This window comes from Hippichthys cyanospilos, chromosome 11 (assembly GCF_059441005.1).
Source record: "Hippichthys cyanospilos isolate Australia breed blue-spotted pipefish chromosome 11, RoL_Hcya_1.0, whole genome shotgun sequence".
Taxonomy (NCBI): domain Eukaryota; kingdom Metazoa; phylum Chordata; class Actinopteri; order Syngnathiformes; family Syngnathidae; genus Hippichthys; species Hippichthys cyanospilos.
The window spans coordinates 15,776,021-15,803,369 of record NC_142379.1 but is presented as its reverse complement, the minus strand read 5'-3'; the positions used below and the strand labels follow the sequence as shown (position 1 = coordinate 15,803,369).

General features: G+C 38.0%; 1 protein-coding gene across 3 annotated transcripts in view; it reads left to right on the top strand.

Annotated features, from left to right (window-relative positions):
• pde2a (phosphodiesterase 2A) overlaps nt 1–27,349 on the top strand; it is a 197,284-nt gene that overhangs the window by 57,805 nt on the left and 112,130 nt on the right. The gene's annotated exons all lie outside the window — the stretch shown is intronic.

The window sequence follows — 27,349 nt, the reverse complement described above, 5'->3', positions numbered from 1 at the left end:
CTTTATTTTTTTTAAATCAATTTTTCTTTTTTTTTAATCCAATTATTATTAACCGAGCTGTCATTTTAGGCAGTTAATGATTACATTGTGATATACAATAATATGCCACTGTTCTTTTTTTGTTTTTATGTTTGTTTCATGTGCTCACCATTTGATGTAGTTTCCCTGATATAAATGGTGCACTATACCTTTTTTCGGATTGTAGATTGATGGATGAAAGTGATGATGGAAGTACAGGTAAAATACTGATGACTGACTGATTACAGTTTGATACACCTAGAAAAACACTGATGGACTTACGAACTTAATGATGATGAATGGGTGCCCAGAGTAATGACGAATGACAGACTGGTAAAATAAATTTTCCACGTCTGGATTCTGGATTTAAACATGATCTGGGGCATGAAAGGTCATAGTCAGCCATGTATGTCTGTTCTCTGCTAGTTCCAACACATCTTAACATTATATTTCAGTTTGCAATCTCCAGTTTTACAAAACGCAAGCTTTCTTAGAGCTGAATTTTGATGAAGCGGGGCTAATAGATAATGGATAATTCGGTATAATTGAAAAGGTCACCACATGAACATTCATGGAATTATATAATGTTTTTCTTGCTTTGTGCGATAGTGTTTTTATGATAATTATTTCATATTGCTGCTCTGTGCTGTTCCTAATGGGTTGTCTGTTGAACTGAGAGCTGATTCTGCAGAGCTGATTCTGCAAACCTGCCTGGGCTCACAATGCTCTGTTTAGTAGTTCATTTACGCCCCATTATGTGTAACTCTCCATAACATTGTGTAATGTGAATAAATCATTCCAGTTTTAAAATCTTGTTTTTTTTGTTTTGTTTTTTTTTGTAAAAGAAAATAAAGATGGACTAGTTGTCCATCCATTAATATTCTATTCTCAAGGTGAGAGGCATACCCTGGACTGCTAATTCAAATGGACTTATGTATCTTTATAAACAAGCCAATGTACTGTATACTAATACATGCTGGATTGGCTCTGCCTAAAATCCAAACAAGACTGCACACCTGGAAGCCAATGAAAAATCAGCTTTGCTAATGGTAGCAATTAAATTGTAGATATGATGTGAAAGTAAGTGCTGTTAGATGACCATTTTACCATCCTGTCCAACAACCACCGGTTAGCCCAGTGAACTGCCAAATTGTTTCCTGACAGTGTGTACACATGTCCGTGCTTGTGTGCTAATGTTGAGGCCAGTGGTAGCTGTGTCTTCCATCACACTCCCCAACAGGAAGGACACACAGACCCATTAGACAACAGCGAAAGCTAATTGACCAGCAACCAGACACCAGTACTGACACAAACAGAGGTTTCCATGCTTCTTATATTGGTGCTGTTATAGTATGATATGCAACACTGGAGGTGTTCAGGCCGACTTTGAAGCCGTTTTACTGTCATGCTTTTTCAGTTATAGCTGCATCTCATCTCTTATATACATAGGCAGTATAATAAGGTTTGTACCCATTGCAATGTGTGCACATCTGTGCTAAACATTGTAACACCATCTGGCGCTGCTGTTAGAAATCTACGGTAGCTTATGGTACAGTTGTGCTTGCAAGCAGCAGTGTTTCTACTACTGAGTTTCCACTACTCAGAACAGTGAGGTATGCCGATTTATTTTCAATTTTATGAACTTTTTTTTTTTTTTTTTGCAAAAGTGCTTACATTCATGGATTGATAGCTGTGTGGATAAACAAAAGAAAACAAGTGCTGTATTGTAAACAAGTAGTGATGACGCGTCAGGAGCAACTGGGGGTTGAATGTCTTGTTCAAGGACGCTTTGACGTGGTCACAATGGTCAGGGCATCGAACTATTAACCTCTCAGTTTGCAGATGATAACTCTGCCACTAAACCAAATTGCAGGTGTAGGCAAAGGAAATTTTACTCAACACCAGGACAGAGCAGAAAATGGATAATGCTGATTGCAATGACTTGTTAGGCTATTGTCATCCAAGGTAGCATTTAGCATTAGCTAGAATAAAATGACAACCGCCAAATACCAAAATGGCTAGGGATAAAATTTGTTGTAAATAGTTCCTTTCGAAAAGTTATTCATGTTTTATTTTCAGCGATGTTCCAGTGTCACAATTTTTAGTTAGTCTTGTCACCATAATCTTACTGTATATGGCAAATAAAGTGCTATGCACTTTCTTGCTGTTCAGTACAATGTGGTGATGGTGACCAAAATAACGTAATCAGTAATAAAAGAATAAAATGTCATTGAAAGCAGCTGTGCCCAGTGAAGAGAATCCCCTCTAGCGCACACGATAATGCTCACTCTGTATACTTTAATCACATGTGCGTTAATCAGCACCTCGGGTGTTCTTCATGCGCCATCACATCTAATGGTAAGTTTGCAAGTTGTTTTTTTTCACTATACAGCAACTTAATTTTACACATACAGTATGTGACAGTAAGGAAACTGCAATACAACTGCCTTCAGCAATCGACCATTACGCTCCATTCTTTTTCTTTTTTTTCCAATCTAGTTTAGTAATACAGGAGTAACATTTGTATGCGTCTCTAAATATTGATATTTGATTTATAACATTGTGTTACCAAAGGTTTTAGTCTGGAATGGATAATTTTACTTGTGTGTGTGTTTTGTTGTTTTGTTTTTGTCCAAATTCAAATTTATCAGAGAACCAGTTACCTGCTTTGGATTGTGTTCTATCAAAGAGGTCTATTTTAATATTTTTTCTTGAATAGATGCAGACTTTCCAGTTTCCCTCTGAAGCAGGGTTTCAAATATCCATCAATACTCTCTTAGTTAGGGTCACAGTAGGGGTGCAGGTTCATGGCCAAAATAATAATCACAATTATTTAGCTCAATATTCAAATCAGCCATTATTAATCACGATTATTCATCATGTTTGGTGAAACATGTCTATTTATTGCCCTTTTTTTTAAACAAGCAGTGTATAAACAAAGCTTCAAAGCTTGATACTTACAAATATAAATCAACTAAAATAAAAAATATAATAATTAATGGCAAAAGTTGGCACACAGGGCAACACAGCTAACTCACTTGCTGAGTGCAAACCAATGAAAAAAATGAAGCCTACTTGGAACCAAGCACATTATTTACTTTTAAGCAAATCAATTAGCACTCATCTTAGGTCATCGGGTTTTTCAAAATGGGTCTCAAATGACAGCTATCAATGTATTAAGAATATTAAGAATCGGGTGAGAAACTCTATGCCATTTCACACTGGTAAATAATATATTAGGGAGGGAAAATAAGAGGCTTTTTTCATGCAAAGGTGGGAAACATTGGCCTCTAGTGGTATTGCTTGATTTGATTTGTAATAATAAAAAAAGTGCTTGACTTTTTAAACGTTAATTTTGACTGGGATCAGCTTAATTAATCGTAGCAGCCAGTATCGTGATCGCTATTGAAACTCGATTCACATTTTGCAGCCCTATGTCACAGTTGAACTGGAGCCTACTGTATCTCAGCTGACTTCAAACAAGAGTCAGCCAACTTCCAAGTTTTCAAATGCAACACAATAGAAGTAGTATGCCATGTCTGCTTATGAGTTACAGGTCATGAATTATTACACGTGGAGCGTTCCTGAATCTATGAGTTAGGGACCAACCCTACTTTAGAGGTTCATTTGATATTGTATGAAAGTTCTTGAGAAAGAAAATCACCCAGAAGAATTAAAAAAAAAAAAAAGGAAAAAAAAAACTTGCCTCATTGAGTCATACAAGCAGACACACACGGCAGCCAATCCTCATCGTTTACAGCGGTGGGTTTTCATAATGAATTACAACAATAATGACATTTACTGCACTGGCTTATCACTACAATGTAGGCGCCAGAATGAATATTAAATTGACTGAGGTTAATTTATTTGACATATTTTAGGACATGGTCATTACATATTTCTGACTCTTTCCCCTTTTAGTGATCTCCCCTTTCTTTTTGCCCACCTTTCTCCATAATTCAATGACAGCTATTAATAATGTAAGGCTCTGACTGTGTAAAATGCCAGCTCTTTGCTTATCAGCAAGCTGCCCCTTTCAGGAAACTAATGTTGACAAATGACTCCCTGCATACGACGTTTGAACATACTATTAACCTCTGAAACACTTTTGTGTTTGAATAGTTGCGAAAGAGAATTTGTATTGTGAGTAATAATAGATGTCGTGTAGGTGCGGCTATTAGCATTCATTGACCTTCAGTCTTGTCAGTCTAGCCAGGTTTTCTTCAAATGCCATCGCACGTCACAGCAATAGTCCATTCCAAAAATTTGCACACATGCACGCACAAGCACACAGTCCATTCCAAAAATTTGCACACACGCACGCACACGCACACACACGCACACACACACACACACACACACTGAAACAAACACTCAGGCTCAGATACGGCCCATAACTACATTTGTTGGTCAAAGAGGTACACTAAGAGAAGTGTCCAAAGATAAAGGGTTTAATTGGGTGTGCTTATCTTAACTGGAAATTTTATTACACACAGTACACCCTTGGGCAGAGTTTGTCTTTGGTCATTGTTAATGAAGAGTTCAGCGTTAAAGACATGAAGCTAAACTGGGCTCATTAAATAGAGCCGAGTGCTTAGTATCGCACTTTCTGGATTCTGAATAGCAAAGCTACAAAATTCACTAAGCTTCCTAATTACCTTTCCATGGAAAGTCATACCAGCCCTGGAAGGGCTAGCCGATTAAATGTCATTTTGTGTGCATGTAATCCAAATATGAAGGTGTGCTGATTTATATGTGCATTATACAGACAAGCTGTTGTTCACCCATGGGTCTTTTGTGCTAATAGTGTTCTCTGTCATTTCCACAATCTCCCTTTTCATACTTCTTTTTGTGCCTCGCTTCATTTACCTCAATATGTTTTTCTTTCCTCTCCCATATCCTATGCATGCGCTGGCTGGTCTTCTAGATCATTATTGGAGTCTTATCCTTGCTTCACCATTCTCTGTGTTTATTCAATTTGCTCTTGGCTTCCTCTTTCTCTTTTCAGTCTGTTTTATTTAGCTTTGTATGGACCTGTGTTCTCTTTTTCCTCATTTTGGCATTTTAATTTTCTCTCCCTCTCCGCGTGAGCCTTTTGTGACCTGCTTTTCCTTAAAACATCAATCCATCCATCCATTTTCTAGAGCCGCTTAGCCTCACAAGGTTCGCAGGCTTGCCTATCCCAGCTCTCTTTGGGCAGAAGGCGATGGTCACCCTGAACCGTTACCAGCCAATTGCAGGGCACGCGGAGACGAACAACCATTCACGTACCCAATGTCCTTAAAACAAACACAAATAAATAAATAGAGGATGCTATTAAATTTTCTGCAGTTTTGCTTCTGAAACTTTTCATTTGGGATTGTGACATCATTTTTGTTAGCTCAGCAAAGTTCTTTTTTGGACGGATGGCCCACATGGTGCAGCTTTCATGATCAATATCAGCGCGCTTCCAGAGAAGATCATGTGCACTCTTAGAAGAATGCATCTCTTATATCCATTCATAAAATTAGGACACTTGCGAAGTCTGATCAGCTGGAGCAAGAAATCTTCTACTTTCCGTGTATTACAGTACCACATTTTTGCCATTTTAATTGTCGTTATTCCTAATTTTTGGGCAAATAAGATCATGACTACCAACTCATTCATCATTGCAATTTAATAAGGTCTTTAAAGGGAGTTTTCTCATTTAACGACCGGGTTATTAACTTATTTTTACACCTATATGAGTTCATAGGTTTATGTTTAATGGCACTGTCTTTTTATATGATGTGTGCAATGTTGATTATAGGTCTTTATGCTAGTGTGTCATTGTATGAAAAGAGTGCACAGTATATTGTGTGCACTTAATCAGGGTTGATATGTCGTTTTGTAGATATTTGTACCCTGACATTTTTCTGATAAGAAAAATCAGGTTACACATTCACTCAAGCATGAAAGTTATTGATGTCTTTGAACATCAGCGGATATTGTTTTTCCGTCTATTTGATGTTGGGTATGAGGTTTAAGATTACACCCTTTATTCTGTATGCATACAGTGTGTTGATGAGTGTGTATGCACATAGGCTCACGCTCTTATCGGCGGTGTCACACAGGCACTGAACCAACAAACTAGCCAAAGCCTTATCACTCTAAACACCGCCACACTGTTTACTCGGGAAAACTGATACAAACACACATTTATTTTATGGTACATTAATTAATTGTAATGACAGTCTGTATGTATACTGCAAACACGTGGCCAGTGGAATAATACTATCAAACCTATTCTATATTGTATGCATAAATCTGTCCATTAACTAGTGACATACAGTATTACCAGCCATTTAGTAGCTCTCTATGGTTATTTGCAGCATGGGCTGCAGAATCAAACGGAAATAAATCATGCACTTTATTATAGACTGGCTGCACAAAAGGCCAATAACCAGACTGCTGTTTAGCATGATGCAGTAGCAGCTGGGGGTATAAAGCCTGGGACCCAAACAGATGTGTCATTAGTGAAGATTGCTGATGTATCCCCAATGTATCACTGGGATTTAACAGCTCAAATCGTAAAAGACTAATGACTCTTATTATAATACTGAAATTGATCACAATTAAGGTTGTCAAGTTATGGAGGCACAGCAGCTTGTCCTGTACGTCACCATTAAGGCATTAAATGCTGTCGCCAGGTCAATGCAAAGCTCTTTTTTTAAGATTAAAACAACACTTCACCATGCGGGATAGAGAGTTTAGCTCAAACTGGACGGAGAATTGATGAGCTGGATATGATGCGGGAAAGTGTCACGTCGTGGCATGGCGACGTGAGGCGGTGGAGGGAAAGGGACTCAAAAACGCAGGAGGACGGAGAGGGTGTGCTCAAACAAAAATGCTCTTTTAATAATAAAACAAGGCAGGAAAAGCAGAAGACAAAAACTTGACAAAGTAGCAAAATAAATGAGGAACGGAATATAACTCACGAGACTTAATGGGACGACGGGGAAGAATGGAGGGCGAGTACAGAGGCACAGGGAACACGAATTGACGAGGTACAAGTACAATAATCCGACGACTAACATAGAAAAGGCTGCAACTTAAATACACGAGGCTACTAACAAGACAACGCGAAACAGCTGCGAGAGACAAGAGGCAGGGGAAGCTGATTGGGTGACACGCAAGCGCAGGAACGCACAGGCGACAGGTGGACAAGATAAAACTAATGGACAGAAAGGTGAGGCAGATGCGGGGAAGAAACTATACAACTAAATGGCTAAAGAAACAACCCAAAATCTCTACAACAAAACCCATAGCAGAACGTAATTCAGGCAGAACGTGACAGAAAATGAGTTTCTGTTGTTTTGAAAACCTACTATCTGCCCGTTCACAATCTCTACGGCCCACACAGAAACACAACTGAGGTTCAGCATGATATGTAATTTCTCCCGATCTCTTCTCCTTTCCCGTATCCTCTGAGTTCTTGTGAAAGTGACCCCGCCAATACAAATGCAAAAGAAGTAAACATCACCGTGGCTGAGGATTTCACCAAAGTGGTCTGCACAAATTTCGAACCCACTCAATGACCTACTCGCGAAAACCGAGGCTAAACTAATAATACATTTTTAACAAGATGACTGTGAATGTGTTGCTTTCATCCATTAATTTTGAACTCTTAATCATGCTCAGTGCCATGTTAAAATTGATTATCCGATCCTTATCCCGTCAAATACTCAAGTAATCTCTGAGCTATTTTTTTTAAAGATAATCCACAAAGATTGAATATGTGTTGAAGCTATTGGCAATAGCTACACATTATAAGTATGACATTTTTAGACACTAACAAATATGCTTATGCAAACAGATTAGCAATTGCGATTAACATTAGCAATTACAAGATCAACAAACACTAACTACTATTTTGTACCCAGCTATATATTGTTATTTGCACATTACACATGAAACCTTGCTGTATAATTGGCCAACTCGATGCAAATTTGCTCCTCCTCAGCTCCAGAACCAAAACGAAACTAAAGGATGTGGATAAGGTCGGCATGTATTTTCTGTTGCACAGGTGATGCGGGAAGTTGCAAATTGCTCATTAGCGAACTTCAACATTGGAACATGGTTAAAAGTTTCAAAAAGTTGACTTTTCATATTATGGCCCCTTTAAGAGTGGAGCTGCCTGTTAGCTACTATGAAGTCAATAAGTTCCTGTTTGTTTTTGACCACTAGATGGGCCATGGTTCATATTTTACTGACCCCTGCTAGTTTAAATTTGAAATCTTTTGCGACCCACCTAATACTGGTCTACTAAAGATTGTAGTGACAGGATATATTCTCAGATAATACAGCCCCAGTGCTTTTGGGGAAGTTCTTTAATTTATTTCGGGAAGCTCCTTGTGCCATGTGCCATTAACATCTAAATCAGTGTTGTCAAGCACACAAATAGCATCAGCCATTTGGCCATGAGGGGGCGCACTACGACAACCATAGTCTTCTATTATGTATTTTTTGGGGGTGCTATGGTAGTAGGTCTTTTTCACTTTGCAGTAATTAAACATTATTTCCCTGCAACACAGTAATCATCTGCAAAAAAAGGCCAGTGCAGAAAACAGTGGGACAAACATGGTACCGGTGAAGCTTCGAGGCAGATATTTTTTCGTCGACTGACCTCACTCGGTCAACTTTTTTTTCATAACATACTAGGCCAGAGGATAGGGGCATCCTGAACTGGCCTTTGGGTAAAAAAGTATGCAATACAACTTATGCTGGGGGGGGGGGCATACTGTCTTTACAGTATACAGTATATACTGTATATATAATATATATATATATTATATATATATATATATATATATATATATATATATATATATATATATATATATAAATATATATAGTGGGCCCCCGTGTTACGAACTTAATCCATTCAGCAGCTACGCTCGTAACTCGAATTGCTCGTTACTCGAATTGCTCGTATGACAGGCAATCCAAACCTAACCATCACGACTTTATACACATATTAAAAATTAGTAACATAATCTACTGTACAGTTAAATTAAATAACATAAATATACAAAGGAAAAATGACATTTACCTTTGGGGCGATGTGACTTGAGCTGGGTGGAGGTGGAGGGGAGCAGAGATCAACCCGCAAAATTTATTGATTTATTTTCTTAAACGGGAACTTTTCTCAAACTAGAACATCTCACCGGCGATTTCCTTCTCTTTAATCCATAATAGAAGAAGCCTCTCCATTTTGTTGTTGACCGAGGTCCGTCCCCCGGCAAGGAAAGTCTTGCCCTTAGAAGATTGCCGAGCGGTTACGGCCATACTCACGAGCAAGGTTAACTACGCGTGCGCCTCCTCCTCCGTTTTTTTTTTTAATATCTCCTGCTTGGTTTCTATTGTCATCATCCTCTTACTTCTTCCTTTACCGCCACTTGCAATTTTAGAAGCCATGTCTAACAGATAAAGTTTGCAAAGTCTTCACAACATTCCTTCTTTCCGTTTTTCACTCATTTTCTCTCCTTCCTTCCATCCCAACCAGCTGTGCCATCAGCTAGATAAAGGCGTTCGGCCAATAGCATATCGGCATTTCTGTGATTGACGTGACGCCGGCCAATAGCATATCCGCATCTCCGTGAGCGAGACCTTAATCGACCAATAGCATATCGGCATCTCCGTGACTGACTCCGTGACTGACACCGTGACTGATACAGTGAGTGTGACAATGTAAGAGCAATAGCGTTCAGTGTTACCATGACAAGTGTGAACGTTTGTTTTCGTTGATGCAGCAAAGCGAAAATAATTGTACAAACGCATTGACTGGCATGTCGGATTGTGCGCAAGACAAAAGCTTTGTGCGTAAGAGGGGGACAAAAAAACGCCGCGGTCCACGCTCGTAAATCGAAAAGTTCGTAAAAGAGGGAGTTCGTAAACCGGTTGCCCAATGTATATATATAAATAGTATGTAACAAAAAAAGGCAGAAAAGTGCAGAACATAGTTTTTTTTTTAGTCCCTTGCAATATTACTTTGGTTTTCAAGGTTTTAATTGGTTTTAAAGGTTTTAATGGAGAATAATTGTATATTCCAATGTAAAAAAGATCACAGAGGTCTCTGTCCTTTGCAGAAGCAGTTTTAATATGTGGTGGTCAGTCCATTAGCAACCATTAGTCATTTTAAGCACTAATAGTGTGACACTTGCAATGTTGCATTGGACTAAAGATACACACAATCCTTTAAAGCCATCCCACTTCCCCCTCTTTTGCCATTTGTAAGAATAAGCACACATTCATTAGTCAGAAAATCTAGCCACGGATTTGTCTATCTGAGCGGCCTTGGCTGTTTTCAGCAATAGGGGCAAAGGAGGTGGGCTTTATATCAATGTGTGTAGATTCGAAGTTGTTCTGAATAAGGTGAATGTTTACTGACTGAAATAGACTAATAGAATGGGTACAGTGTGTACCAAATTTATGAAAAATAGCGAGCCTGCAACCGTTGTGAGGATAAGCGGCTATAGAAAATGGATGGATGAATGGACATTCATTTAGACACTGCCTATGTGAAGCTGTTTTCAAAAGTGAGACCAGGAGAGGGAGCTATGGTGTTTTTGGTGCGTCTGAGACTGATGAGAATGATTGGATTTTTATATAAATCGTAATGAAGTACACTACTAACCAGGATAGAGACTTACAAATTGGCACAACGTGAAAGTGAATCCGTCTTTTGTCAGAACCTATGCAACTGAATTTTGCAGTTGTGGTAGGGAGGCAATATTCTTTTCAGGGAGACCAAAAAAAAAAATGAGCATTGCAATAGTCAATTCTTCAGGTGATAAAAGCATGAAATAGTGTCTCCGTGTTGGCTTTTGAGGAAAATAGATGGCCAGTGGTTTTGAGATATTTTCATCATATGAGTGTAGCTCAGTGGCATCATACTATGTTCTCTCTGTCATACTGAAATATCAGCTGTTACCAAACCCTCTCTTAATAGTTCACAGTCAGCTCATGCTATTAGGTAAATGTCCATCACTTTGTGCTCTTTAGATGCCAACATTAGTCAGAAAAGTCCATTGGAGTCTGCGCAACAAAAAAACACAGTCAAAAACCTGCATTAATTAACCTCTGCTAAAGTACTCTTTTGGTATTGTAGAGACACAATGACCTATGGATGCACTCCTGCAGGAAGGGTGTAAGTAACGGAACTCTTTCCTCGAGGAAAAAGAAAATTCAAATCCTTCATGTTTTGAGGTTGTTTAAAGATTAACGCGGACTTTATTTGCAACAGAGTTGTGATTTAAATGAATTGTTCTTCTCAAGTGCAACCATTTTTGAGTAGTAGGAGGAAGGAAAAGAAAGATACAACAAAACTCAGGTCTGCAGTTTTTCAGAGCACTGAAGACTAGACCTTTGATGTTGATTGTTCTCAAAACAAACAATGCTGGACAATAGCCTTGGGCTTTGATATTCTTACAAAGAACAATGTATTGATTGCTTTCTTTGTAGTATACAACATCTTTCAGAAATGTTCTACTGGTACTTATTGGGGTTAACACACTATAAAACTTGTATATTGTATTTTAACTAGTGGATTTATTCAAGGTGACATAAAGAGACAACAATTGCGTGAGATGGTGAAATTTAAACTATTCTAAGAATTGTCACAAAGCATTTTTCCAGAGAAAGTGACACATTATTTTAGGGTTCACCTCCTCAAATAAATTGTTAAATTTTGAACCGGTTTGACAGGATCCAATCACATACAGTAGCATCACATAGAGTTATACAGTGGCGCCTGAGAAACTTTAGCCGGTGGCATGTGCGGTTACAGTCAAGTCATCTGTTTGGCATGCAGAAAGGCATCTCTATGCAACATAGCTCAATTTTTTCATGAATAAAAGAAAAAAATGTGATGCACCGAGTGTGAAAAAACAAAGCAAAGTAGCTTGGGAACGCCGTAAAGATTTCCCCTGAGTGTTTCATCCATATTAAAGCATGAAAAATTAATCTTGTCATCTTAATTGACAAAGGTGTTGAGATACAATCTGGCTTTGTCCAATTGTATGAGTGACGTTATATATTATCTTTGCCTTTATGTCATCCTGCGGGAAATAGCCATCTGAAAAGATTTTGGAGAGACAGCCTTTTTCAGTGTCTGGCAGAATAATAGTTCAACTGATAATAAACAGTCTTGGTCTGGTAGTTATTAGTATGAAATGAGTATTAAAGATAACAGGAACAAGTGAAATTTCCCTCTGTACATTTCAGTTGGTGCCATGATGTGGATCCTTGACACTTCCCTAAATAGTGACTTTTGTGTACTACTATTTGAATGGGTAGTGAATATGAATTTATCTCCAATGCAGTGCCCCTAAATATATCCCAGAATGTGTTTTGAACAGGACACCATTTTACGCATCTTATCGTTTGACATGATGAGCTTTTAAATTTTCTTAAGTAAAGCCACACAACATCAACTGACATCAACTTTTTGTTTGCATTTTTGTAAATACAGCTTCATGCACAATGTCATTAAGTGTTCAAAAATATATGTTGGAAGTTGTAATCATGCCTTTCTCTTGCATTATTTATTTCGGAATTAATGGTGACCCCCAAAATTGCCAGAAAAATATTTTTCTAGCTGATCTCATCTAGCTAATATCTGAACTATAATATTAGTACACTATACAGTATAAAGATATGTTTACTGTTTAAAACACAACCACGGACTGTGACAATTTATAGATTGTTGTGGCTTTTGGATTATGCGAAATTGGTAACAACAGAGAAAGCAAAATTGCCCCAAAAATCCACAGCACCATTACGCCCTATCACCACCAGCCTGATAGTACAGCACTCAAGGCAGGATGGAACCTTTCTTTCAAGTTATATACACCAAATTCTGACCTGACCGTCCAAATGTCACAGCTGAAATGGCGACCCATCAGACCAGGTAACATGTTACTGGTCTTCTTCTGTCCAATTTTGCAGAAACTGTAGCTTCCATTTCCTGCTCTTATACATCATAGAAGGTGGAACCAACATGTTCCTCTGCCACTATCAACTATCAAATAATGTCATGTTCAATTAATCTCGCTTTCGCCATTCTGATGCTCACTTTGAACGCATGCATAATTGCCTTTTCCGGCATGTGAGTATAGTACTTTCCTTTGATGTGTTTTTGATGTCCTGTCATCTATTAATCCAAGCTTTTACTCTATGGGTTAAGAGTGGTACACAATAAGACATGAACATTTATAAAAAGGGCTAAAAAACAAAACAAAACAAAAAAACAAGACAGGGAAAAGGAAAAGCAAAGCAGAGTGGAATGGACATTGGGGGAGAGAGGGCTGTTTGATGAAAGGAAAAGGAGATTGTTATGATCCGTTGCCATGGCAGCGTTCGGTTTCTAGGAGTAGATTCCTCATTTTTCGATTACTGACAAATAATAAATGCATCCAGTTGAAAAAGGGCTGAACTAGTGCCTCAATTGATGCAAGCTCGAAAATGTTTGCATCAGTGCGGCCTTTGTATGTGTGTGTTCACGAGTATAATTATCCTGTCACTCTAAATACGTGTCTTTCGGGACGATAATGGCATCGCCTCGTGTATGTTCCAATCATTGATGTGAATACCTCTGCAGTTTGCTTGTGTATTGCAGGAAGCAGGTGTTGATCCCGAGGCAGGGGAATGCAATATAGGGGGTCACAGGAGTCACCCACAAATCATTTTGCCGCTGTCACAACACATACTTGAGAAACATTGCCAGTTGATGGAACCCATGTATACAATGAAAAATTGAAGGCACACAGGTAACACCTGTAGGGGCAAGAGTGAAAGTGATATAGAGGGATGATTTCACTAGCACTTTTGAGCTGGATGACAGCGTTCCCTCGCACGCACACACTGCATTCGCACACTCTTCCACCCGCTTCGTCACACTTTGTCATTAGTAGACGCTTAGGGCAATACGAAAGGCCAGGCTGCAGTAATCATGAGATAAAAACTTTCAATCGTGGGGGCTCGCTTTTTCCTTTAATCTGTCCGCTCTCGAGGATTTGAGATGTTCTCTCCCAATACAATCTGTACACTGGCCAGTAATAGACTGCTATTATCCAGTGGGCCACTGGAAAAACAAAACAAAAAGAAAACAATATACTTCTGCAAATGTTTACTGTCATACAATATGAGAAATAAGACAATTCCAATTAATAAATCAGTGCATGTTTTAAACTAACGTACTTTTTTGTCTTATTTCTGAGCTTTGCAATAGACTGGGGACCAGAGTATGTTGTACCATGCGGCTCACTCCACGTTCACTGGGCTTACCTGGAAACTGAGGATAAGCTGCATAGGTGCCATTTTTTTAATCCTCCGAAAATTGTTTGCCCAGTGAAGAAGGAAAATTGCCAAAGGTTGTTTGAGTAAATAAATAATAACACTGTAATATAAAAATGCTCTGTATGCATTCAGTTGGGCCGCAGAAAGATTTTGCCAACAGTTTTTCCTGTCCTACCATCCTAAAATAAGCATGTTGTTAAGGATTTTCTTTTATTTATTTTTCTATTTAGACTGCACAAATAGGAAGAAATTATGGTACATTTTGCTGAAGAAATATGTAATGTAGTTTCTGGACATGAGAGAATTTGAGGCCTTCAGATTCTGAATTAAGAAAGTCTTCCATTTACCAACAAACTTTCCCACACTGGCAACGAAACTCCAATTCCTGCTGAATCAGATTTCATTCACCATTAAAGGCACAATTTGTAAGTTATGTAGTAATACTTTTAGTACTCATATTTTCATAGCAACGGACAAAATAGGAATGCACATATAAATGGAGGAAAGATTAACAATTTAGTGTGGTACTGTGTATTTAGAATTCAGGACAGACATTTGCATATACTCATAGCTATTTTTTGCTACCATTTCCCTTTCCAATTCTATGCCTGTCACCGAAATTATAGGGGCTTAATAGAACAAAGACAATTCAAAACATTTTCCTTTTAGTGCAATCTTTTTGTTTATCTAGTATTTGTATGTTGGTCAATGTGGTAAAATGCCTGCAAATGTTTTTTTCAATTACCTGACTCTGTAGAACTAAACACAATATTTGGATGCATGTGTGCATGCAAATATCTGCGACACAAATACTCAAATGCCATTAAGATTCACACAAGAGCAAATACAACCAGACTGAAAATAGAAAGACCGCATGCTTGTGCGCAAAGAATTTTATAAAACTGGCCTAGTTATTGTTAGTCTCTCAGTAGATTAGACAACACTCGTGCTTGTCTTTTTGCTGTTTTCTTTCTGGGGTGGAGGGGGCAGATGTGGCTGTCTCTGATTTGGAAACAGTGTGCTCATTAGTATTCATATAGTGATTTTCCATCCATCGTCCCCTCTCTCCCTACCCGTCCATCCGTCTGTCCGACCATCCCTCCCTACCTACCCATTCATCCCACCCTACCACTCTGTGTATAATAGGGAGTCCTTGTATACCTGTGATGTGATTGTCTTCTACACCACTAATGTGTAAAATACGGAGTCCAGTCCATATATACCGTTGATGTTTGTATTTGGGACTTTAAATACAGAGGTTTACCATTCAGTATTGCTCAATTCTTGTTGTATTGTGTTCCTACCCGACAGGGATAATGTCAGTACAACGATTGCCTTTTTATGTGCTTTTAAACATCCTTATCCATAGTTTAACCATTCGTTTCTGTAATAGTAATACAGTATCTTGTATGAGTCTAAATTGCGTGTGATCTTTTTTTCTTGCGACTACAAACCTAAAATGTGCGAGTACAAAGTCGTCAGGACAACTATCACTTGTACTACTACGAAGATTCACTACAGGAATATGCACAAACCTCTGGGATTGCCGTCTGTGGATACGACATTCTATTCTGTGAGTTTAAGTCCCAATATGCAAATTGAGATGTCACGCAAAGCTACCAAGGAAAGTAAGTCAATTGTGAGTCATCCGCTGCGCAAGCGTCAAGCAGAGAATAGCGCAGCATGATATACGGAGCTTTCAATAGCTCATCAGAATTGAATGTTAAGAATAATGTACGCTTATTTTTAGTCATGCCAAATGAAGCTTTTATGGGCCACTTGTGGCCTTTAGGGCCAGTTGCTTTGACAAATTTGTCCACTATCTGAAGCTTTAGAATCAGCTAGGGAACAAACACTGCAGTTGATTTGCTCGAACCTTTCACTTTGAAAAACCTTTGGTTTTGATGTGCCATAAAAGCTGAATTTGAATACTATTAACACCTAAAGATGAATTATAAAGATTTTTACATATTTGTGTTTGTGGCTAACAAAATGATGGTTCATTTTATTCATGTTTTACTTTAAACTTACTTCCCCTGGTTGCTTGAGATGATGTCATCCCAATTTCCATATTTTAAATCACACATAATAAGAGAGTCGTATCCATACGGCAAGCCACACGAGAAGTTTGTGTGCGGACATGAAGTCATGTCGAGTGAAGTTTTTGTAGTTTGTACGAGTGATAGTCGTATTGGAAAGACTTTGCACTTGCAGGTTTTACGTGTGTAGCCACAAGAAAAAAGAAATCAAACACACAATTTTCATTCTTAGTCAGAAGGAAAATAACAAAACCACACAATTTAGAGTCACACTCACAAACAAAATGTTCATATTCACTTAATTTATTATACTCAAAAGAAAATATGTCATACTCAAAGAAATCAGACTCGAATTTAGACAATTTTGACAAGATAAAACTATTACAAATATGAATGGTTAAACACGCATATGTCTTTTTGATGATCATACTCCATTCATGTGTACCTGACATCAATTCAAATAAGGAAGTGTTTGGGGGGTTTTTGGTCACTGTGGCAGATGTGATGAACGACAAATACTCAGTGCTTTGCAATATTTTACAATAATGACACATTAGAATTTTATATTGTCATATCATCAATATCATCATCAAAAGTATGTATGTACTATACAATATTTAGGCCTCATTAGTAGATCAAGTATGTCTGTATGTATGTACTATATATAGGCCGATAAACTTCATTTATTTATGCCAAGACTGGTAAATACACAAATACTACTGTACATATTTGCATTGATGCTAAATAAAAAATACATCGTATAACTTTTTTTTTTTTTAAACCGCACCATTAGTGCCCAAGAATTATGGGATCTTCGTGTGGAATGTGATTTTTGTACATGTACACTAGGGGGCACTGTGACAGCAGTACTGATTTATTTATTTATTTCCTTGTCATGCCTTTTGCAACACGCACACAGATGATTGGGGTGAATAGAAATGTTGAAAGGGACAAAAAACAAGATATGGGGGAAATAATTGGAGGAAGGAAAGCAGGAAGGAAAAGTGTGAAAACAGAAAAGAACTACGTAGTCAGAAAAAACCGAGGTCAAACATGTTTGACTCGCATGTCTTCATGGTATTGTGGACATGGGCGTGCTGTCAGTGCGCGCGTGTGCGCACATTTGTCATACATGTCATGACATGGCGCGTGGGCGTGCGAGTTTGCCGTTTCACCAATAATCGGCATTGTGTGTCTTTGTGTTGACCTGGTGACTGTGAGCCTGCGTCACAATAGGACTTTTCTGTCTGCATGTGCCACATTGTGACTAATGAGGCGGCCATGTACCTGATGTCATTGCACACGTTTTTCAGTGGTCGCTTTCCTCTTTACTCCTTCTCACTGCTTCCCAATGGAGCCAGGCCACACATTCATACCCGGCAACACCTGATGTTCCGCGTTACAGCTCTCATCACCTCAAGTACTCGTATGCTAATGTAATCAGCTGGCATGCTTCTGTCATATATTTTTGTTTTTCTCGGATCTATTCCAATTAACCTGTTGATACTTGAGCAGACCTGTTGGATTGTTAGGTCGACATAATTTCAGGGCATGATGAAATACAAATCCCAGAGCCCCATGTTCATTAGTTTTGTCTTGGGTTCAAGTTGGTCCCCAACTTTCAATTATAGTCATTTTAGTGATGTGTGGATGTCTGTGTGCCCAACGCATCAAATATTAAATAATATACTGAAGTATACCGTTTGTGAATAGATTTACAAAACAATAGAAAATAATGCTTGAAAATACTTTTAAAAATATCTAATACGTCTAATACCCCCTAAAATGCCATATTTTTCTTGTGTTCACTCCCATGACCAAATTGAATCTCAAATAAAACAGATCAATCTTTTTTTGTGTGTTTTTTTCCATTGCTGTTGTAACTTTTCTTAATAAACAATACTTCAAATCAAAAATATTATTTGAGCAATATGTGCCCCACAACATGCATGCAACCCTGTTACCATACCCTTTTTAGCATGTAAGAAGAAGATAGCAATTAATGACATGATGTACTGGAGATGACCTCATGATATCATCAAACAGTTCCAAAAGGATGGGTCAAGCAAACGTTTGTCCTCTCTTCTATGTTTCATATTTTCTAAGCTGGGTGGCCCTGATTGAATGTCTCAAGGCGGCCTCATGCGATCCTTTCACGCATATGATAGGAATAAATAAAATTTTTAGAAAACAAAATGCAAAAAGTTTTCCTTGCTCAATTACATAAGTAAGATTGTCCTCTTGGTCAGCAGTAACAAAAAGCCAGCTTGTACTCAAGAGAAAGCAAGGATTCGTCCTGATTTGCGTCTCAATTTATCAGTAACCCTGAATAAACAGTATACATGACACATAATATACAAATGAATGTCTTTTTAAAAAAGTGCAATTGTTAGATCTAGTGCCAGAGAAATTAAAACTTTGAAAGGAAAAAAAATGAAAATCAAAAGATTGATGCTTGAGTTTGTGTTGCCATGGAAGCATGCTTTCTGGATGTTCAAGTCCCATCTGAAAAGATTTTTTTTCTGTAAGTAATCTATTCACTCTGTGAGTTTAGTTCTGATCCGCCGTTTGTACAGAGTCAAGGTTGTGCTTCGCTTTGAGTGGCAAAAGCCGTTTATGAGTTTGTGACTGAGTGTGCCTCATATTTGTGTGTGCGACTGTGTGCCCACCAGGGTCAGTGCAATGCATTCACCGCTTCATTATTAAGCGGAAATTGTATGAATTAAATTGTTCCATGATATTTGAAACTCAGGAACATGTGGTACCATGACAACGGATCTTAGTCATTCCTGTTTTTTGGACACATGCATTTGAGCAAACACACACGCGCACACACATAAAATGTCATGAACAAAAAAAGCACACCTCTGGTCGTACATTCTGATCAATTTAATCTGGTGAATTGGAAGAATGAAGAGTTAACATTGTTGGGATTCTTCTACAAACATGCTTTTTTATGTATCAAACAGTCTTTGCATTACTGTGAATTGTGAGAATATGTGGATAATATGATTATTATTTACAAAGTGATTGAAGACAGTAAGGCCTGCCAGATGATAATTCTAAAAGTATTCATGTATTTTTACATCCATGTATTGGTCAGTGTTTAAAACGTTGACTGTTGAGCTAGTGCTAGTATTTGTGTGGGGTTTTCATCTTCTCCCTGTACTTGTGTGGCGTTTTCTCCAGAGTGGATCATGTCAAAAGCATCTTTCTTGCGTCAATTGAAGACTCTTAATTGTTCTTGGGTATGAATGCGTGTGTGTGTGTGTGTGTGTGTGTGTGTGTTTTCTGTCCTTACGGTATGTACTCTGAGATTTCCTGTTGACTGTCAAGTGGGACCTTCCAATCTAAAAACAGTCGGCTCAAAATAAATCTATTTGTGTCCAGAAAGGACCGACCAAATATTTGGGTCAATTTGACCCAACATTCTTTATTCTTTACAAAATAAACCAAATTTTTGAGAATGTCTTATTCCATCTTTGGAGGTTTTTTTGAGCAAGACTATACAGAAAAATCTGTCAAACTGACCCACATATTGGGTCGGTGCTTTTATGACTTTTTTTTTTTTTTAACCCAACTACCGCTTTCATTTCTTTTTCCCAGGCATCAACAAGGATGAAGCCAGAGCCGCAAAAGTATATCTCAATATTTTTTTGTGATAAATTTAAGACTTCTACAGCGATTTCATCATGCAGGCAGTAGCATTCATGATTTAGTTGTGCAGATATGGATGGACAACAAGGGGCAGTCTGTTTTTTTTTTTTTGTGTTATTTTTTAAATAACCCTGAGAATAAGTGCAAAAAGAACTGGGGGTGTTAGTCTGACACATAAAGTCTATTTTACAAGTTTTGTTGAGCACAGATGTGGTCCCAGAGAAGCAAATGAACAAAACAAAAAGAAAGTAATGCCAAGTTACCTAAATCATTCAAGCGCCTTACGGAATTAAAAAAAAAAAAAAAAAATCCTAACATCCATGTTCAGAAAGAAGTTTTTTTTTTTAAATAGAAAAATGAGACCCCAATAAATAAGTTCAAAACATTTTCATTATTAATGCGTCGTATAACCTCTACCAAAAAAAACAAAAACAAAAAAAAAAGAAATAATGTTGTTTCACACCATCATATAATCCATCATAACCCCAAATAAACTTGAAATGTAGCATTCTTTCTTTCTTTTTTTTGCATTCTGGCTGAAGGCCGAAGATTCTTTTACAACATTTTATAGTTTATATCTCACATTATTTGGGATTATAAAGTCAATATGCGCTGATTGTTATAATCTCAATATCACTATATGGTATTTTGTCTTGTGTGAAAATAACCTCCCACTACCCACACATACAAGAAATCATAAATATTCCACCTGCACTCAACAAACTGTCGCGTGGCATGACAATCTGTTGCCCATGATTGTAGTAACAAGCTAGTTTTATGCAAATAAGTCACAACAGAGACCTGGTACAACTAGGAGGAAGTTTTTTTTTTGTTTGTTTGCTGCTGTTTCTGCCTCTCCATGACTCTTCTCCAGCTATGATTTTTTTTCATGTCAAAGCCGGCATTCTTGCAGCAGTTTCCTTTTTCTCCTACGTTATTTTTGCCCTTCGCTAAGTGTCTTACTTTGCCTTTGTCTTGCAATCTTAAACGTCGTAGCTTTTGGAGGTTTTCACTGAGCTCCTTCCACTTCATGTTTGTGCATGCCTTTTGGCGCCTCCTATTGCGTAAGCTGTGACATCTTTTAAGCTTTATAGCCAAAGCGAACATTTCCAGTAGGTTACCCAACTGGCAGGGTCTGCCCCCCCCAACCTTCAACATCTCATTATCAGCTTTGCCATCATTCTCTGTATTCTCGGTCCTCCTCAGCTCCCTGTCCAATCCTTGCTAATTCCTTTCACTGCCCACTTTTGACATGGGCAGCAAATGACCAAAAACCTTAAGGAAATGTGCATGTGTGTGTGTGTATGTGTGCGTACGTGTGTGCGTGCGTGTGTGTACTGGTGCGTTTGCACGGGTGCTCAACATGTGCATGCACGCGTGTTGAGGAGCAGATCAGGAAGGAAGTAGCTCCTTCAGAGAGGAAGAGCTAAGGGGGATCTTTCATAACCAAACACAATAACATCTCTGTACTTTTAGGTATAAGAATATGATCACCTTTTAATAAATAAATAAATCCTGTTTCATTCTTTTCTAGAATTTGATTAGTGGTGTCAAATGATTAAAAATGTTAACTAAAAAGCAAAATTTTCCCTAATTAATCGCTATTAATCAAGTGTTTCAAGTTTTATATAACCCTAACCCTAATAAAGTTTTTTTTTTTTATTTCAAAGACTGTTCTATCACATGATTAATTTCCCATAAAATTCAACTGTTGAACAAAACTGTCCAATTTAATTCATCTACAAGCATTTTTTCCCCATTAATCTTGTAGAAACAGTTTTCAAAACCTTTAAGGTCAGTTCTTCCCATCAGCACTACATTGCAGCAACAGTTTGAGTATATGAATCGGAACAGCGCCCCCATTTTCGTTGTAAACCTGTGTATAATGACAATAACTGCATTTTTCTTCTTCTTCTGAGTCTTTTTTAAGTTAAATACATATCATTTTTGAAGAAAACTGCAGAAAGAACAGAAACCTCCACACAATTCAGTCCTTACATTCATGGCATTCGTTATCATGAAGTGTTAATTGCTATTGAAGTCTGAAAATTGCTTTATGAACTAGACAAATCTTTTTAAAAGAAAAGAAAGGAACAAACCTGTGAAAAAACTATTTATGGCAATGTTTTGCAAAGATCCCATTGTTGAAAAAAAACATCTGTTTTACCTATAATACTGCTTTTCTAAAATTCCTGTTCAAGTTAAAAATGAAGTTGCTATGTCAACTGGCATACACTTGAGCTTCCCAGAACAGAATAAACAGTTGAGATTTTCTGAATTGGCTACAGTTATTTTCCGTAATTTGAGTACTTTGCCTGTGATTGACAGTCCTTTGAGTCAAACCTGACCTGGACCAGGTTGACTTCACGGTCAATAACATCCCAAAGGTGTGATCGCATTACACATCTACCTGAGCATATGTTCATTTTGCTGCAAGAAGCTGAATAGCCTTAGGATTTTTGCTTCTACAATGTCTTCATTAGCCCCCTTGGATTGTGAGTTTTTATTGGACCTGCTCAACCAAGACGGGGAAAAAAAAAGCTGAAGTACAATCATTTCTGACTGCTGACCAACTGCCATTGCATACACACAAGATACAATGGAACATTTTATTTAAATTCATTTTGGGACAAAATATATGCTTATGGTCTAGTTTTGATCCCTGAAGTTTGAACTGACACTTAGAGTAAGTTGCTCTTACTAGCCCATTTTGGGTGGAAATTGGTATATATTTCCACTGAAATGAGATAAAACTAGATCTGCCTAGTTTCGACTTGGGCTCCTTTCAATGAATTCAGTCTCGACAGGCAATACCAGATATAACATACTGTATATCTGAATGTCACAATGGGATGTTATCACTTATGTATAAAAGCTCATTAAGCATCACAGTAAATGAAGTTCACAATGCTTTGATTGTCTGAACTGGGTGAAAATATGTTTTTTCTTGAAGCAGTTATGCTACCTTAAGTAATGTAAGGTGCCGATATTGTGGACGTTTTAACATTTCCATATCTTCGTGATCTTTGCATCCTTATGACATGACAAAATTTTCAAATTACAACAAAGACTGTGAAAAAAATTAAAACAAATGGGAGGTGAATTCGGCCAGCCCCCACACATTTTCACCGCACCAAAAAGTGTTAGATATCCCTGTTTTAAGTCATTTGTGAATGGAACAGACTACAATTAATTGAGCCATACCTTAAACCTTAATATTATTTTTTCTTTTACTCCAGAGACAAGCTCAGAGTTGGCACTCCCTTCTGTACTTTTGAAATGACCACATAACAAGCATACGTCTGTGCAGGGCGTGTCCTCATTGATTTCCTGTTTTTTTTTTTTTTTTTTTACTCCTTGTCTTGTTAAAGGAAATACGTTATGCGAAACAATAAGGTAAAGTCATTTGCTTGTCTCACGCTGCAACAAGTGACGCTTGTATTTTCCCAAGGCTCTTTCATTTGAATAGTACACAGCAGTAGTAGAAGCAGTGGGAGATTTTTGTTCTCTGTACATCCACAAAGCTCCTTGTTATTCTTGTCTATGATCCAAAATATTGAAGACCCGCTGTCTATATACTGCGCTTCTGCTTCTTCTCCTCCGACCTATTCGGCTCTTTAGGCAGTCGAAGCTTCTTCCCGGGCGCACATTACTCATCAAGCTGAACACACTCCTGTCGCAGCCACCTGAATATGGGCTCCCCTCTCCAATTTCAGAGGAGGCTCTCTTAAGATTTGTTTTTCTTTCAAGCAGGGATGAACTGCAGTCGGAGAGAATCCAATAAGCCATGCAGGATTGGTTTTCACCAGTATATAAGGCGCTCGATTTATTTTAAATTTAATTTAGAGTGTGGCAGTGTAGCTGTCACGTGAAATATACCAATGAGTCAATGAGTTTCAACTCAAGCATACATACTGTTTGACCAAGTTAGATTAAAATACAGTAGAACTAAGGTTGACCGCATTCCCTTCCATGATGCTGGTTGACCTCTGATTTGTATTGACTCACAATGTTCCCATTGGAAATATCCTCCTATGTTCGAAACCTCTTTTTCTGATTTGTGAAACGACAAAACATCCACAGAAAATTGAAATGCAAATGTTGATTCACCCTAAATGTAAATACTTTGGAAAATTGTGTATAATTGCAATGAAATACTGTATTTTGTCAGGGCCTTTTGTGAAAAAAATTATTGTTCTGGGGATGAGACACCCGATTGTGTGACAGTGAGCGCATCAGGCTGCTGTTAATATAGCTCCACCATTATGTAGATTAGCACTTTTCCCTTGAGTGCACCTTCACCATTTAGAGCTTTCAATCACACAAATGGAAGCTCATGCACACAACATACACACGTTTGTTCATCGACACGTGCAATCATTGTTTTGTGTGTGTTACCCGTGACGCACATATTTGTGATGGCACGTTGAGTTGGTTCAACTAGTCACATGTGCGCTTATGCCCAACCAATGACACACAGTGACAACAGACCAAGGTTATTTGCTGTTTTCTAGTTCCATGCTAATTATCGTCTTCTGCACAGTGGTTATGGCCACTGCTAGCGAGCGAGCGAGCGGGTGAGTGAGTGAGTGCTGGCTAGGATTTTGTGTTGATTGTATTAGAGCAGCAATACTCAGCCGCTTGCTTTAATGGAAAACCTGTGATCAATACTCTCTTCAGATGAACTGCTCAGTGATTGAGTGTGTTTAAAGGTCCACAACAGATGAAGATGGACACACAGTCCATCAATGTACAGGCATCCATGTGCACGTGATCATGTGCATATGTGTACAATGAAGCAAATGCAACACTGATTAGCTCTGTATTTATCAAGCTGCTATGTGGTTCTGTCCTGGAATAACGTTTCAGGGAAGAAGCAGTCACAGGAACATTCACCTTAACTGAGAGTGCAATGGTTCGATTTGTGTACTTGTAGGAACTCAATAAAGAAAATCTGGAAATAGTAATTTCTCTGAAAACTGTAGCAGTGTTGAGGAATGGGTGTTGAGCTTGTCTTGTGGTTTGCATATGCAGGCTCATTTCCTGACCAATGCCCCATTCACAATTGCCGTGCCTGCACAACTGCTAATGAGTGCTGGCCATAGTCGGCTTCTCAGTTTATGTAAACTAGAAATGGCTCCAGATCCCCCTGCAAGCCTGAACAGGATAGAAAATAAATGGATGGATTCTGAGAAATGATCTTAAATTTCTTTGGTGTTGAGAAATGGTGATCCTGTTGCATACACTTGAATAGATTGCATGTTTTTGGTGTGGGAACTGCAATTTTCTAAAAAATGGCATTGTGTAAATTAATTTGAAGAACTAAAGTGTTAATTTGATTCACGAAAGAATCAAGATATAGTACGATTCAGGATCAATATAAAATACAGTCGAACCTCTACATAGTGAACTTCAAGGGTCCGAGGAGAGAAGTTCACTATGAAGAGAGATTCACTTTATAGAGGTTTTCCTAAAATGTTCAGAATTCATTGATGAAATATGTGAATAATTTTTTAATAAATATGTAAATAATTTTATATACGTTTTTTTTAAAAATAAATATGTAAATAAATGTACATTAAACAACTTAAGTTGTTTAAACACTAAAATCTAATGCGGTAAAACTAATGTAAAAACATTTTACATTGAACAAAACTCTTTATTATTATTCAACAATAGTTAATGAATACAGTATATGATCATAATAAAACATGATCAGTGCATGTCATCAGCGCGGAGAAAGTAACTGTCAATACGAGGTTGCACGGTATGCCTCCACTCGCACACTTCCGAATTATGTCGCACTTCTCCTCCAACGACAAAGGCTTTCGCTTCCGACTTATAGATCTAGCATCCATACTTTTCACGGCAGATTCCGACATCTTAGAATTTTCGGAGGGATGACCAGCGGAGAAACGCGTGCGCAGTGGACGGCGGACGAAGTGAAAATGCAAGAGAAAGTCGCGGCGCGCGAGAGCGGCTAGGCAGGGAGGAAATCCCGACAGTGCGCCCAATTTTACAACTTCACAATTTTCGTTAAGTTCAGATATTCACAATATAGAGGTAGATGCTGTCAAGGGACTGACTAATAGCATCACTATGAAGAGATTATTCACTATGTGGAGTTTCACTATGAGGAGGTTTTACATACACGTCAAATATAGCTGTTTTGCAAGGGACCGTAAAGATTCGTTCACTATGAAGAGAGATTCACTTTGTAGAGGTTCACTATATAGAGGTTCGACTGTATCCCCAAATCAATTTTATAAATTAAAAAAATAAAACTGAGGCTTCCTACAAATCCATTTCCTGTCGATGCGCATTTATCTCATTCCTGCTTAAATAGTGGGGCAAGTTGTGTGAGGTGATGCCGGGGGGGGCGTGGATGACCCCAGGGAAAAGATTTTGTTTTTACCATGAGAAGCGTAATTGCAATAAAATACATTTTTGTGTGTGTGTGTGTGTGTGTGTGTGTGTGATTTCAAGCACTTGTATGCTCTTGTTTTCTTTTTTTCAGTTTTAGACTAACCCGTAACCTGTATAAACACTGTAAAACGTTGTTAACAAGTATTGGAAGCTGATCTATATTGCTTTTTTCTTTTGTCAATTTTAAAAAGGATACACTTTCAGGTACACTTATATAATTTAGTAGACTATCTTTATCAATCTTATCTTTGCAGTCAGCATGCTGAGTGGCGGCAGCACAAAAGTTTTCGCTTTCCTAATGGGGGGGCTTTATAAAATGTAATCGAGAAGCCTGATTTAACTACACCAAACACACACTGCGAAGGAATAGACAACAACACCACGTTACACACTATCGGCATATGCGAAGGCCAACTTAAAATTGGACATAACATAATACAAGGATAACAGCTCGCTGTACTCCTCGAACGTCCATCTAATTGTGATCAAATCACATCCCTACCCACATCAACATACCGTCTAGGCATGGGACGGGATACAAATCCCGCAAGACGAGATATCTCACGACATTGAGTCCTGGAGAACGAGAAATTGAGATTTTCGCAAAAGTTTTAAATAAAGATTTAAAATTTCTAATATAAACGTTTCAATTTCAAAATGATATTTTTATTGAGCAGGCTGCAATAAACTAAAGTTTTTCCGTATGCTGCTGCAAAAACAAATGATTCAGCCGAGATCTCTCATCTCTCAGAATAGTTGAATATGAACAAATTAATATACTTTTCACACGCTGCTTCAAGAAAAGTTGCAGCTGAATTCCTTCATACTCGAACATGAAAAATAATCAAAGTCATGGCATCAATGACCTCTGCTTTGGTTTTCTTATGAAGTGT